At 37.6% G+C, this 16,067-nt stretch overlaps 1 protein-coding gene across 1 annotated transcript in view; it reads left to right on the top strand.

Annotated features, from left to right (window-relative positions):
• Positions 1 to 16,067, top strand: part of LOC136445847 (G patch domain-containing protein 8-like) — a 196,899-nt gene that overhangs the window by 20,090 nt on the left and 160,742 nt on the right. The window lies entirely within an intron of this gene.

Raw genomic sequence — 16,067 nt, 5'->3', positions numbered from 1 at the left:
CTTTCCATAAAAAATTCAGCATTTCATGAGATCTTGTATTATGACTTTGTAACTAATAAAATGTAATATGTTTCTTTCCATGTGCTTGCTGTCCCTGTTCCTGGTGGGTCCTTGCATGTTGCTGCCATCCAATGTTCTATTCTGGTGAAAACAGGTTGGTACTTATAATCATTATGTTACAATACAAAGTCATGTAACTACATCTACAATTATTACAATATAACTTGATTTATCCTGATATATGTAGCAATATTATGACTGGTGTGGCGTTGCGGTGGCTTAAGGCCGCACCATTTTAATTTCTTGGTTAACGGATTTTAAAAGAAAATGCTAGATTGGACAATCAACAGGAAAACAGAATCTCAGAGGAAAGTTTGTACTTTGGTGCACACAGTTTCAGGGAGTGAACAGGGTCAGGTGCAAGTTTTCACCCCGGCTTTCTGTTTTCATGATTTTGTTTTTGCTAAAATTTACACGCAAAAAATCCGTTAACCAAGAAATTGAATTGGTGTGGCCTAATGGCAGGGTGTTTGGCCAAGAAACCGGCGGCCATGGGTTCAAATCCTGACATGCCCCGTTGGTGCTGTGCCGTTGGGAAAGGCACAGAAATGACTTAAGTTAAATTCGTCCTTCATGTCATATTTCATTGCTTGACTCTTTAGCTGAAAGTTTTTTATCATAATAATTTCAGGTGTGTTGCCTGGTCTAAGCCCACATAGTCTTGCAGGAAGTTTTGAACCTTTACATTTGTATTTTAATGTAGCAAAGAACTAATTGAAACATTATGGTCAGAGTGATTACTGGTATGCATAGTTGTATCTAACGTTTGAAAACTTACCGTATTATTATATGTGTTTGACATCTTGTGCATAATTGTTTATCTAAGGGAGTCTAATGCATTACAATGAAATCATCTTATTATAATAAGAATTACGAAAGATGGAAAATCCATTATACGTGACATTGAATTTGTCAAGCCCAAGTGCATAGGGAGTGTCCATAACTTCAGTACATAATTCTACATTTAACATTTATCTTATGGAGGATTGCAGACACACAATCTAAGTCTTACATATAATCTAAGTCTATCTTATTGTAATGTAAGTTATTCTTCAGGGTTAATAACTATCATTAGTTACTCTGTGAGTGTCTACTAGGTGGTGTGTGGAGAAAGATTATGAATGATTAATGAGTATAGTGCATTGGCAACCTGGCTGTGGCCAAGCAATTTGAAGAATTTGAACAAATCTTTTTACGCTTTGCGTGTTTTGTTGTCTCTTAAGTCATACTTGTACGTTTTGCATGATACTCCAATCATAAAGTAAAGGGTAGCACAAATCGAAGTTAGGACGCAGCGAGGCCGCCAATGTGGTGCAATCCAATGAGGTACAATGTACCCCCTTAGGCCACACCAGTTTAATTTCTTGGTTTACGGATTTTTATTTTCCCCAAAAAGAAAATTTTAGAAAAAAAAATCATGAAAACAGAAAAGGCTGGCCCTTTTCATGATTTTTTTTTCTAAAATTTTTTTTGGGGAAAATACTGAGTGTCTACTAGGTGGTGTGTGGAGAAAGATTATGAATGATTAATGAGTATAGTGGTAAGGCGGGTACCACACTGAAGCAATGGCACGTTGGTAACCTCACTGTGGCCAAGCAATTTGACAGCACGCTCAACTAATAATCGATAAAAGCGAATCTTTTTACGGTTTGTGTGTTTTGTTGTCTCTTTAGTCATACTTGTACGTTTTGCATGATATTCCAATCATAAAGTAAAGGGTAGCACAAATCGAATTTAGGACGCAGCGAGGCCGGCAATGTGTTTGATTGAAATATCTTTATATACATATATAGATAGATAGATAGATAGATAGATAGATAGATAGATAGATAGATAGATAGATAGATAGATAGATAGATAGATAGATAGATAGATAGATAGATAGATAGATAGATAGATAGATAGATAGATAGATAGATAGATAGATAGATAGATAGATAGATATAGATAGATAGATATAGATAGATATAGATAGATAGATAGATAGAAAGATAGATAGATAGATAGATAGATAGATAGATAGATAGATAGATAGATAGATAGATAGATAGATAGATAGATAGATAGATAGATATAGATATAGATAGATAGAAATATAGATAGATAGATAGATAGATAGATAGATAGATAGATAGATAGATAGATAGATAGATAGATAGATAGATAGATAGATAGATAGATAGATAGATAGATAGATAGATAGATAGATAGATAGATATTTCAATCATACACATTTTTTACAATTATTTCATAATTGTACATTCAGGTTGAGGATTTTTTATTTCATGCACATGAATAGCCTAGAAAATGTTTGAACTGGATTACCCAGCATCATAACTTATTTGATTGCATTGGAATTTTATGACAGTCTAATGTCGTAAATGTCAGTAATGTTTGTGCATTCATATATAAATGTGGAGAAAGTCTGTCGGGCTTAAGTTTATATTATTTTCTTTATGCCTCCATGAATTTTTGCTAAGGTACAATGTAAACTGTCTGAATTATTAGTAATCTTACATTCAGAAATTGATAGCTTTTGTAATTCCCAACAAATCATGATATTGTAATGCTGGTCGATTCATATACATGTGGAGAAAGTGCATTGGGTTTAAATTTATAGTATATTCTTTATAACTTCCATGAATTTTTGCTGACTGAGGTGCAATGTGCTTGTAAACTGTCTGCATTATTATATTCAGAAATTACTAGCTTTATTCCCAACAAAGCAAAATAATGTTGTAATGTTGGTGGATTCATATACATGTTGAGAAAGTCCATCGGACTTAAATTTATAGCATATTCTTTATATCTTCCATTAATTTTTGCTGTAAACTGTCTACATTATTACATTCAGAAATTAATAGGTTTAATTTGTAATTCCCAACAAAGCACATGATAACATCTTCAGGATATTGCCAAGTAATTGTTATTGCTTATGGCAATTTCTCATAACTAGTAAGGGTTTTATCAGTTTTATCAGTCATTTCTAACAATGCAGCTATAGTAGATGGAAATTGGAATTCCTCTGTGCTATTAGCACTGTAAAATTCTAATAGCCAGGTAATAAATTTTGTCTTTGATATGAAATTTAGGGGTTCTGGATAAAAAGTAAGACCTGCTTTTGGGCTGATGACTAACGGACTTGCTCTGCTCGCCTGGGAAACTTTGATGTTTAGAACAGGAATATGTCTAACTATTGCCCTGCAAGTTTTTGTTTGTTAAAACCTTTGGTTATTCATGAGAAGCTCAAATCGGCTTGTAGTCTGCTTTTTATTGAGGTCATGACGAAAGGGGTAAGGGTCAGACAATATATAGCAAAGATACAGGGTACATCATAAACTTTAAAACTTATAAATCTATAAACATATATCATTACACATACAAAGCATATAACAAGGTGAAAGCAGGTATATGGTTTGTGTCTATTTGTTCTGGCTATTTCTGTTACTGTAAGAGTATATTAAAGGAAGTCAGAGTTTGGACCTTACATGTGTCTGGCGGTAGACTGTTTGAGTCAAGAAGAAAGCACATTGAACCCTATAAAGGTCTGTTTCCTTTAAATGTATCCTTCAGTTCAGACAAAGCAGTTTTTATATCAACATGATTGTACTAGAATTAGAATTACTATTAGATTGGTTGATCCTCCATGTCCTGTCCTTGGTGCTGAAGTGTGTCAATTTTGGTTGTTCTGAGGGGAAGCTTACTGTATTGACGAAATTGATTTGAGGTAACACACACACACACACGCACACACACACACCGCACACACACACACACACACACACACACACACGCACACAAACATACACACACACACAAACATACACACAAATACACATATGCAGACAGACATGCATGCAGGCACAAACACACAGACACACGCACAGTGCCTTTATTTTTCAGTCACATTCCTTAATCTTCTCTGATACTTTGGGAATTGAAGGTGCCGAAAAGGAAGCAGTACAATGTTATGCCTATTCATTTTGCATGTATGCACATTGTGTATGTATGATTACATGTAAAACTGAAACAAGTGGTGGCAAATTTTATGACATCTCTATTGTGAATTTAGATAAGCTGTACATGTATTACTCATTCCTTTATTGTATTTATTAAAGAGATATTCCTCAAGCGACGATTGTTCTGGAAGATGGCACAGGTCAATGACCTCACTCAGTCACTGACCTGTGTTGAATATATGAAGATATATATACAGTACTTACATATATTCCCAGTTGCAAAAATGGTACATCATTCATACCGACCCCACACCTCCTGGCCTCTGACATCTATGAAAGCATCCCTTGAACTATCAAGGTCTAATAAAGCTTCTTCTCAAATCTATCAACTACCAACAGGGGAAATAATTATCTATCTTTTTAGCATACTAATTGGATCGTATATCAATATAACTAGAAAGGAGGGGCAGTCAAAGACTAGGCGCCTGCTATAATTCATATTATGATATAAAAGTTTGCAATACTGTATTTTATTTATATACTTATGCAATCCACCCCCCACTCAGATTTTCATTTCAATTTGATAGGTTCCTAACTGCTGTATCTTAACCTTCTCCCTGCTGCCTAATTTTTAACCAGTACAAATTGGGTGCTGAATGGCTACCTTAGCAGTGGAAAGTTAATATTGATTTTATGGTGTCAAGTCAAGTCAATGCCTTTATTTGGCTTCAAATGCTTGTTCAGCCACATGGCCGCTTTTCAACAAGTCTAATGTTATCATTCCTGTAGATTATTAAATTGCAGACTTTATTAGGCCTTTTTGGATTGACAAAAATCAAAACTTCCTGATGTTTTCATAAGGTCTTCAACAACAGAACAGATTTCCACTTAATCAAGACGGTCCTTCGAAACTTGCTCCTCAAATTACAGGAAATAGCACTTCAGGGGGTTAAGAAGTTCACAATTTCCCTTGGAGCATGCCCCACATTCGATACTCTTCAAGGAGCTCCACTCCATCAAATGGAGACCACTTTAGAGCAGGAGAGATCCCGGCACTTACCCTATCTTTACATCAGGGCTTTGTATCACCCACAATAAAATCCCATAGGATACTGGAGATGTCTTTTTACACAAACGGTAATTCTCACCTGCTGACTTTTTGGTGTCTGTCAGACACCTTCTTCAGAGCCCCGATAGGATTGCTAGTTTTGTAAAAAGAAATCTGCAATAACCTAATGGCTATGTTCTACCAACCTGATGAAATTATTTTCGGGAGTAAAGTCCCAGTCCTAGTCCTAGTCCAGCTACTGTAAGTAATTCTTGATTTGTTAACTGTAACTTAATTTTAGCTGATTTAACGGTCACTAGTCAACAGCTGAAATTTTATCATCGCTAATATTTGATCACTAATATTTGAGACAGTAAGTTTTGTTCCCACCGTAAAAATTAAGTGCCGTGACCTACTCCATTTTCCCAAAAATGCTGTAATTTCCTAACGCTATATAAAAGTGATTTACAGTATTTTGGCATGAACTGACTGTATGCAACCTCAGCACTACTTATGACAACGTGTATTTACTGTATTGATATAATATCTAACTTGATTTTATATGTATGCATATACACACTTATCTAAATGTTTCTAAGAACTTAACGTTATGTTCTTGGTTTACTTTACTGAGAACGTCTTTTACAATAAAATTCCTTTCAGTGTTTAATTATATTTGTGATTTGGCATGTAAATTTTTTGGAGCGTCTTTCTAAATGCCAACAAAGTTCAGATTAATAAGTCCACTAGTTGTATGATAGAGATCCAATCCAACCCGTTATAGTTTTCAGTTACTTAAAACAGTAAGAAACAAACACTGCCCTTACTATCCCCTGTTGGGTACAATCTTAAACTTTTCAAGTCAAAGGTGAACAAACGTCTGTCATCACAGTCCAGTACAGTAACCCAAAACATGTGAGTGGCTCTTATGAGCCTTGTTTTGTGGTGAAATTGAAGTAACACTACCAACTGGATTTGGGGTTAAACAGACGTTTTGAAGGTCCTCACCCAAAATGGGGGGTGAAAAGGAGGGAAAAGTCACTCTTTTTAACCCACTTTTCACTCCTCGGGTCCAGGTAAAATGGGGTAAGGACGTCCGTTTAACCCCAAATCCAGTTGGTAGTGTAAAGAAAACACAAAAAACTACCATCCCGACGTGAGTCACGACCGTAGGCTGGACAGATGAACCTGTTTACCTTTACGGACAGTGACACAATGGCGCAGTTGTGCCCCAGTAGTTAAGAAGAATGCTCCCCTCCGTCCGTTTCAATGGACCGATCCCTCACTCCGCACATCCGGCTCCTCTAGGAAACAACCCTCCTCTTCTAAATGCGGAAGCTGTCCTCCGTGAATTGTGAGCACTCCCCTAATGGCGCATTAGAGGAGAAAGCACAGCCATTATAATCCATCAATGGATTATGCAAATTATCCGTATCCTAATCTCGGAAAACATTATCGTTTATTTCAGAGCTCCTGGTTAAGATGTTGTCTTTATCGGAAAACGTCTTTTCAAAGCCTTAATCTCTATAAGGATTGTTCTGTCTAACTTGTAATTCATGTGGTGCATGTATGTCTGGTTCTACTGTCTGCCTATTCTTATATCTTTTCATCTAAAAAGTTGGATATAACTTGGCGGATAGTTTTTCACAGCTTTCATCATCAATTCATTTACTAGAGTTGTCATCAGTTCTGTCAAAATTATATCCACATTTTGAACAATCTTGATTGTAAGTTTTGTACTTTCGGCGTCTCACGTTTATTTCACACCCTTCTTTGAATGCAAAACGCCGGAAATTCTACCCTTCCTTTCACCACATTCAACTTTGATGCATTCCGACTTGAAGTTTCTTGATGGGCACAAGTGTGTGCATCAATATTTTCAAGCCCCTTGTTTGGAACAATGCTTCAAACAAATTATTACAGATGCAAACGATTTTATTTGCACCCCTGTTGCAGGGGTCACGGAGTTCCTGTTTGTAACGTATTGCCTTGTCAGTTGGGTAGGATATCAGGTATGAAAATGTTAGATGATCTGAAAAATGAATCCATGGATCACTGAATGTAAAGCTAGATTAATGTTGTGTGTAGTCTAATAGATTTTTGGGCTGCTAAAAGTTGCTGGAAAGATATGTATAGTCTGCGTAGTGTAGTGGTTTGCGCACTCTGCCTCTCACAGCATCTGGTTCAAATTCCCTGGAGCCAGCGGCCCGAGTTCGCACCCAGGCCTGGACACGACTGGAAAAGAGTTGCATCGTCCCATCGGATGTAAATCCGGCAGCCCGAGCGTCAAACCTCTGCACATAATAGAACCTAACATACTATTGAGAAGAGTAGGGGCCATGCCCGTAGCCAGGGGGGGTTCGGGGGGTTCGTTCGAACCCCCCCACAGGCTTGAAGGTCCACTTTCACAGGCTGAAAGGTCCACTTTTTAATGTTCAAGTTTTTTCTTTCAAGGCGGACTTATTTGTATCACCGGCAAGGCCACAGAGGCTAGAATCCTGTTCACAGAAAACTGTTCACTTTGTCTCTGATTTTTCCTACAAAACCCTTTCAAAAACACGGGAAATGGCCTTTCAGAAGGTTCAATTTTTAAAATTTTATACTCTCAAAGGTCCACTTTTTAACGCCCAAGGTTTTTTTTTCAAAGTGGACTTATTTGTATCATACTAGAAAAACTGCTCACTTTGTCTCTGATTTCTTTCTGTGAAATCCTCTCAAAAACACAGGAAATGCCATATCAGAAGGCTAAATTTTCAAAATTTTCAGGGGGAGCATACCCCCGGACCCCCCTAAGAAGCTCGCGCCTGCGGCGCTCGTCTCGCGCCTACGGCGCTCGCTGGTCCCTCAAACATTAAAAAGAACCCCCCCAATCAAAATCCTGGCTACGGGCATGAGGGGTGACCCGGTGTGCTTGTCCAAAAATCCACAAGCCGTAGGGAAGTCGCATCGCACTGCCAGCTAACAAAGAAGCGTCCTGCTTTGTCCTCAGTCTGAGGTTCGACCGCTTTACCTTTAATATGAAGTTGGACAATGGTTTGGCTCCATTTATAAAATGGTGTCTCGTTGATAAAAGAAATGACTACGCACAAGCATCAATGAAAAGGAGAATCAATAGAGAAAGGTCATGGTTGAAAAACACATTTATTTAATGATGAAGATGAGTTATTTATCTGTGTCAGGTACTACTGCAAATCTTGAAACGTTTGCGATAGTTTGTTTTTCACATTTATCTCCACTGCAAATACGTATCTCAAATTACTACAGCTGTACTATAGAATTGATTTAACTGAGAACTTAAAACACCACAGAAGCCTCCTTTCCCCTTGTACTACAAAATTTAGTCCCCATGAAAAGAAATGAAGTTACAGTACTATAAATGTTGTAACCATAAACATAACTCTATGCACATCACTATGCAGTTCGTAAAGCACTGGTGTCCCTTTACCATGATTTGTGTGTTTCGTGTGAAGGAATGCTCGCTAGACTCGCTGTAGTCACGTCATGGGGCTAAATTGCAGACCCGTCCTTGATGCAGAATCCTCAGACTTATTCCAGCCCCCAGTTTCTCAGTCTCCCATTTTTCAACACAAAAACTAGCAGTCCCTTGACAATTTATACAAGGTGGTTTGGTTTGGAAAGAAATTTGTGATTCATAGCCTTGTAGCAAATGAATGCATAAGAATAGAATTATACCATTATTTTATACCTGCTATAGTCACATTATGGGACTAATTGTGGACCCGTCCTTGATGCAGAGTCTTCAGACTTATTCCAGCTCTCAGATTCTTGGTCCCTCATTTTTCAACACAAAACCTGGTAGTCTCTTGACGATTTGTAAATCTACTTGTAAAGTTGGTTTACGAACACAAACTTGTGATCCACAGAAGGAATGCATACCATATATCGTTATTTTATACCTACTTTGTTAGGTTTGATATAAGTACATGTGTGTGTGTTGACTTACCCAGGTTTTACCTTCTTTTCAGGCCACACCAATTTAATTTGTTGGTTATTGGACTTGAAGAAAATAGTGCTGAACTGGAAAATTTTATAGAGTATGATGCTAAGATTTGAGTTTTTCTCCCAGTCTGCTATTTTCTATTTGTCCTCTTGCTGAGGGGGGGCTCAAAGCCGGCAGCCCCGTATATGGGGGAGCTTAATTTAGGGCGCCAAACCGCCGCACATAAAAGATCCCAGCACACTTATGGAGAACAGTAAGGGTGACACGGTGTGCTTGGCCCAAAATATGCGAGCTATAGTGAAACTGCATTGCACTATAGCTAGCGAAAAAGAGTCATAATTCGTCCTCAGTATGAAGTTTACCCGTTTTATATACCTTACTTGGTAAAGTAGGTGGATCGGTTTGGCCGAAATTCCAGGGGACCAGTTTTAATTATGTATCAGTGCTTCGCAGCATTGCCTCTGCGGCCGCGTTTGGAATTTGATACCGGCACCACGGGTCCTCTTATCACTGGGAAGCGCCACACTTTAATAAAACATGCAGCGTTGAAACTTGCTGTGGGCTACTTATACATCATAAAGCTATCTTCAGACTGATGTAAGGATGTCATAAGGCTGCTTTGAGCCTGCAGTTAAGATCTTTATCACTCCCAGAGGAGAAAAAGAGAATAGTCTAGCGAGATGTAGGCTTGGCCTTAATGTCTCAATACTGCAGGGAAGGTACATATGCAGGTATATATTTGTATAATATACAAAAGTGCAGGTATCATTGGGACCTCATAGCACTTAACTATGGTTGGGATTAGGGGTGGATACCGGTTCGCTGGACCTGATTCGGACCTTTATAAGATCCAAGAACCGAGTCCAAAAGACCTGAAAGCCAAAAGCCTCATTCAGGGTGAGGCTCCCTGTTTTCTGTATTCTCCTTGTACAAGTCACTCTACAGTTTCAAATTGTAATTGGATGTGCAGTAAAATTTTATTGCCATCAGAAATAGCTTGTTCCCCTTTTGCCTGTCATGAATGCTTAGTTCCAATGAAAGATATTTGTCTTTTGAATCATTAGATTTTCGAGTGTTTTTCGAGATTTAAAAGTGTTTCCGGGATCATATTGATTTTGTGTGTGTGTGTGGGGGGGGGGGGGTGTCCTTCAATTTTATGACCTTGGCGGACCATGCGTCATTCCAGGGGAAAGAGAAGCATTCGAAACATGAGAAGGGTTTTGATCGGGTGATGATGTCAAGGGCTGGTTGTGTCCATTGGTTGCTTAGCAACAGATGCAGGATGACTGACATGTGATGCAGACAGCATGGTTGATGTTCAGGAACAGGTGAGGGCAAATCTAGGGAAAATACTTGTTCACCAAAACGTTTTCGAATCAAATTTCACAGTTTACTTCAGAGGCTAATCTAAAAGGACTGTTGAGTACTTGTGTTACAAAAACGGAAAGTAAACCCCAGCGATGAAAGTTACCTTCGATAAAGCTCAGATTATGGATTTATGGACGAGGTGAAATTTTTGTCCATCCCAACAAGAAAATTTCCGACATAGACTAAAGACAGCCCAGCATTTATACACCATGTAGCTGAGTGTGAATTTTCAGGAGTTCCGACACCACAGACTGGTTCCTATTGATTTTGCGGCCCCGTTACCTCCAATAAAGCTAAATTTTTTTATGGACGAGGGGAAATTTTTGTCCATCCCAACAAGGAAATTTCCATCCTAGAAACAGCCCTGGATTTATACAGCGTGTAGCTGAGTGTGTATTTCCAGGAGCGATGACACCACAGACTGGTTCCTATTGATTTAGCTGGCCCGTTACCTCCTACACAGACACATCCATAACAACTCACCCTCGCAGACTGTCCCAATCCAATTGACATTGGGTTTCTGCCAGACAAGGTTGAGAAAGCAGTCCAGACCTTTTTTTCCATGTAGATTGCAATGCCCAAAATTGAATCACTGCTTGAGGACCTACAAATCATGACCATATTTTGCTTAGTAAGGAAGGCACAAATAACTGCAGTTCTAAGGGAAGCTGATAGGAGACCTGTCAGAAAGCAGTCCAGACATTTTTTCCATGTAGATTGTAATGCCAACTTGGGGGCTAGAAATTGAATCACTGCTTGAGAATCTACAAACCAAAAAAGAAGAAATAGTCATGCTTTCAAGTACCAGAGTTATCAACCCAGAATTGATGTGTTCAAAAATTCATCTTTACCTAGAACTGTCATAGAGTAGAATTTGTTGCCACAAAGTGCATGTAGTGTAGGAGCATCCTCATTAGATAGCTTTGAACAACGCTTGCTGTCAGATGTACAAAAGTTAGGTGTGACAGGTAGTGCAGTGGAATATAACCAGCTGCTGCTGCGCCGCGTGTCTGTGAAAATGATGTATTACGCCGAATGGTTATTATTTCGGCTATGTAGACACAGATACAGAAATCATGACCATATTATGCTTACTAAGGTAGACACAAAGGACTGCCGTTCTAAATAAAGCTGCTAGGAGGCCCAAACTGTTTGTTTTTTCCCTTGGCCAAAGTGTGACCCGTAAAATATCACGCAAAGCCGGTCGTAGCTTTCTGAGTGTTTTTTTTTTAGAAATTACCAACTAACCAACAGTATCATTTAAAACAAAATTATATGCGTATGTCCAACCTTAGATTAATCACTCTTCGGAATGCCACATTCAAGAATTTCTAAAAACCAAATAATTTTGTTACCTTATTTCTTCTTCCCTTTTCAATTATCTTTCAATTCCCTTTCCCCTTTCAAAAGGGGTATCATTTTTCTTCCACTGTCTCGGAAAATGAAGCCGAACCCCAATAAGTTAGAACTTAGTGTCAGTAGCTAAGACTAGAGTAGTCATATGTTACATTGTTCATCATTTTCTGTCCGTCCACTCCGGGTTAAATGCACATGTACATGTACATGTACTTACAATTAGCCTACAGGCAGGAATTTGCAATAAACTTTCTATCAAGTGTACCAGTAATACACTCCTTGACAAAGACTGGTGTCGTACAGTCAAAAATTTGGGTAAGTCCAATTTTTGTGTTGGAAGTCACAGTTCAATCTTGTTTCAGAAGGGTACCAGTATATTTCTTTCTCCTAGCTCCTTTGCCTTTTTATTTCAAAGATGTTTCTCACTGTCCCCTTCTTGTAAAAATTGGAACAACCCTTCTGTGGCATTCAGAATCATAAATCACCATCAATTTTTCAACGTGACATTAAAAGGAGACCATTAAGACATACGGATATACTGGCTTCAGCTTTCTGAGATTCATCCGTCTGATTGAAAGGAAGAAGAGAAATGAAAGGATTACTTAGGAGACAACATATGGTCAAACTGTCTGCTGATAGTCTTCATATTTAAATTCACCTCGCAGGGAAGCGATCCTCACTAATGCATTTTAGAGAAAAGACCCGCTGGGTTTTGCAAAGATCGGAGGAATGCAGTTTTATGTTAGGCCTCATCAATTTATTTCCTTGATTCTCAGACTTTCTAAGGTGAAAATATAGCAGTGGACATCCTAAAAACAGGGAGGAAAACTTGATATGGCTGTATTCACTCCATAAAATGAGTGCACCAAGGCATGAACCTAATCCTTAGTCTTTGTTTTCATGTTTTTCCAGTTGAGCATATATTTTCTTTGTCCGAGAACCATGAACAAATTAAATTTGTGTGAACTTATGAGTAAACCACTTGCAATTCCATCTACAGTACGTTGTACATTTGCTATATTTCTATTTTTACATTTTTGTATAACAGTAACTGAACAAATGAAATTAATGTCTTATTCTCCAATAATGCTGACACATGATAACTGTTCGCATTGCACACTCGACATGTAATTTGTTACCTTTTACAAATCTTAGCTGCAATCTTCAAAAACCACTATCAATCATGATAGTCATAGCAATTGTACATACTAGCTTATTAAAAAAACAGTCTTGCAATTCTATCTACAGTGCATTGTATTTGCCATATTTCTATTTTTATAACAGTTACTGAACAAATAGAATTAATGTCATAATGCTGACACATGATAACTCTTGAAGTGTAATTTGTTACCTCTAACATATCATACATGTTCATGTAGCTGCTATCATTGAAAACCACTATCAATCATGATAGTCAGCATTCGTACATACTAGTTTATTAAAAAAACACTTGCAATTCCATCTACAGTAGTGCATTGCACAAGTCATGTTTATTTTGCTCTATTTCTATTTTTATAACAGTACCTGAACATTCAAGTAAAATTAATGTCTTATTCTCTAATAATGCTGACACATGATAAGTGCTTGCATTGCATTGTAGCTGCTATCATCGAAAACCGCTATCAATCATGATAACCAGTCATAGCATTCGTACATACTAGTTTGCAGCTGCTGCTATTTGTAGCTAAGGCAGGGTGGCTATGCATTTTTCATGATGATGTGTGAGGAACACTCACAGTCATGGATGTTTGGCTCGTCTGTAACATCTCTTCTGTGATGGGGGGACTATTACCTCAAGACTGATTGCAAATGAAACTGTATCATTACCATGAATTATTCACAAAGATGACATGGCACATGTGTTTGCCTTAGTTCTGCCTGTAGTGCTTTTCTGTAGTGATGCTTGGAACAGTGAAATATAGATGTGGCACATACCCTACTAGTCTCATCCGAAATCATAATTATGTATATATATATATATTTATGATCCTGGAATAGCCTGGTATAAAATTTTTCCTTAGTATTATCATACAATACAAATATGTTTACTGTTTCCTCTTGTAATTACCTTCGTCGACGAATGGTTTCGTCGACAAGGTTATTCGATGGTGCTTGTCTGTGTGTCTGTTAGTGAACAGAATAAGTCGAGAACGCCTGGATGGTTTGTTGTCGTAGTTGGTGTGTCGGTGTGTATGTGGGAAATCTCAAGATGATTAGATTTTGGGCGAAGTGTTTTGCATAATTAACGAGAAAAGTGTAAAAATGTGTTACATTGTATGCTGAAGTATGTGTACGTGTCGGCTGTATTTTTCCAAGGCGTCATGGATAGGGCAAGGAGGTCCTGAGGGGTCATGTTGAGGGCAGGAAACGTCAGTTACACAAATTGGCTGTGAGCCAGCTGTAGGCATAATGGTAAGGTAGTCTCCAAGCAGACCTATGGGTTGGCTATAGCAGGGGCAGGTTTTGCTTCAGACTGTGGAAGGGAATTACTCAAGAAGGGCTTGGTGGATGGTCATAAATTTCTGTAAGTACATAGCTTGAGTGCTGATGTACATGATTAGATACTTATTATGCAAATCAGTATCTAATTTGCATAATTAATGAGGAAACTTTATACATCCATCAATTTCCATGATAGGACTCTTAAACATGTGACATATGTAACTGAGGAAGAGAGAAATATTAATAGATATCAGCTTTGCAAATGAGAACCTCATTGACATAATTAATGAGAAAAACTATAACTCGAGATGGTCTTGATGGATGGTCATGATTTTTGGTATGTAGATAGCTTACCTGATGCTTTGTATGATTGGATGATAATTATGCAAATCAAATTCTAACTCGCATAATTAATGAGGCAATTTTAAAAATCTGCTGTGTTCCATGATATGACTATTCAAATATGTGACATTTGTAACTAAGGAAGAGAGGAATGTTGATAGATAGGAAATATGCAAATGTGGACCTAATTAGCATAATTAATGAGAAACTACTATAATTCCATACTAGTAAATGACGGCAATTTCATACTTGTGGCATTAGGAAGTTGTGTGAATGTGAACACCATTGAATCAAATTATGCTAATAAGGAGGGAGCTTATTTGCATAATTGATGATAAATGTTAGCATAACCTTCTTTGTTAAGCTCATAGTCATAACAAGGAGGTTTGGACAACTTATGTTATTTGGGTGAAGAGTATGATTGATGATTGATGACAAACACTCCTAATACGTCAGTCATAAAGGTCAAAATCATTTGACGAAGGTATGAGGTCGTAGAACTCTTGTTATTTTTGCAGTGTTGGTTTAGACAGTTAATACATAAAGAAATACAGTACCTTATTCTACTGTGGTTCAATATCAAGTCTTCCTATATCTATGACCTTGGTATGGTAATTGAAACACTCTGTTTTTCATAAATGTAACAATCATGGTACAACTGTTCAGATTGTTTTTGCCTGCAATGTTTTCCTGCAGTGATGGTTTGGATAGTTAGAAATGAAAGTCCCTTACTCTTCTCTGGTTCGATATCATTTCAAAGACATACATAGTCCTTGGTGTGGTAATTGATATACAGTAATGTGGTACAAGTGTTCACATTGTTTTTGCCTGTAATGTTTTCCTGTGGTGATGGTACGGATATTTAGATATAAGCACGCCGTGTACCACTCAGGTTCAATATCACGTATCTATGACCTTGGTATGGTAATTGATATATGAGATCTGTTTTTCATGAATGTAACATGGTACAAGTTTTCACGTTGTTTTTTGCCTGTAATGTTTTCCTGTGGTGATGGTAAGGATATTTCGATATACATGTAAAAGTCCCTTATTCTGCTCTCGATCAATATCATTTCAAAGACATATCTATGTCCTTGGTATGGTAATTGATAAACAGTAACGTGGTACAAGTGTTCACATTGTTTTTGCCTGTAATGTTTTCCTGTACGTGGTGATGGTACAGATATTTAGATATGAAAGTCCCTTATTCTGCTCTTGATCAATATCATTTCAAAGACATATCTATGTCCTTGGTATGGTAATTGATAAACAGTAACATGGTACAAGTGTTCACATTGTTTCTGCCTGTAGTGTTTTCCTGTGGTGATGGTACGGATATTTAGATATCAGCACGCTGTGTACCACTCAGGTTCAATATCACGTATATATGACCTTGGTATGGTAATTGATATATGAGATCTGTTTTTCATGAATGCAACATGGTACAAGTTTTTTTGCCTGTAATGTTTTCCTGTGGTGATGGTAAGGATATTTAGATGTAAAAGTCCCTTATTCTGCTCTTGATCAATAT

This window comes from Branchiostoma lanceolatum, chromosome 12 (genome assembly GCF_035083965.1).
Source record: "Branchiostoma lanceolatum isolate klBraLanc5 chromosome 12, klBraLanc5.hap2, whole genome shotgun sequence".
Lineage (NCBI taxonomy): Eukaryota > Metazoa > Chordata > Leptocardii > Amphioxiformes > Branchiostomatidae > Branchiostoma > Branchiostoma lanceolatum.
Note: the sequence above shows the minus strand (reverse complement) of the source record. Positions and strands in the feature narration are given on the sequence as shown.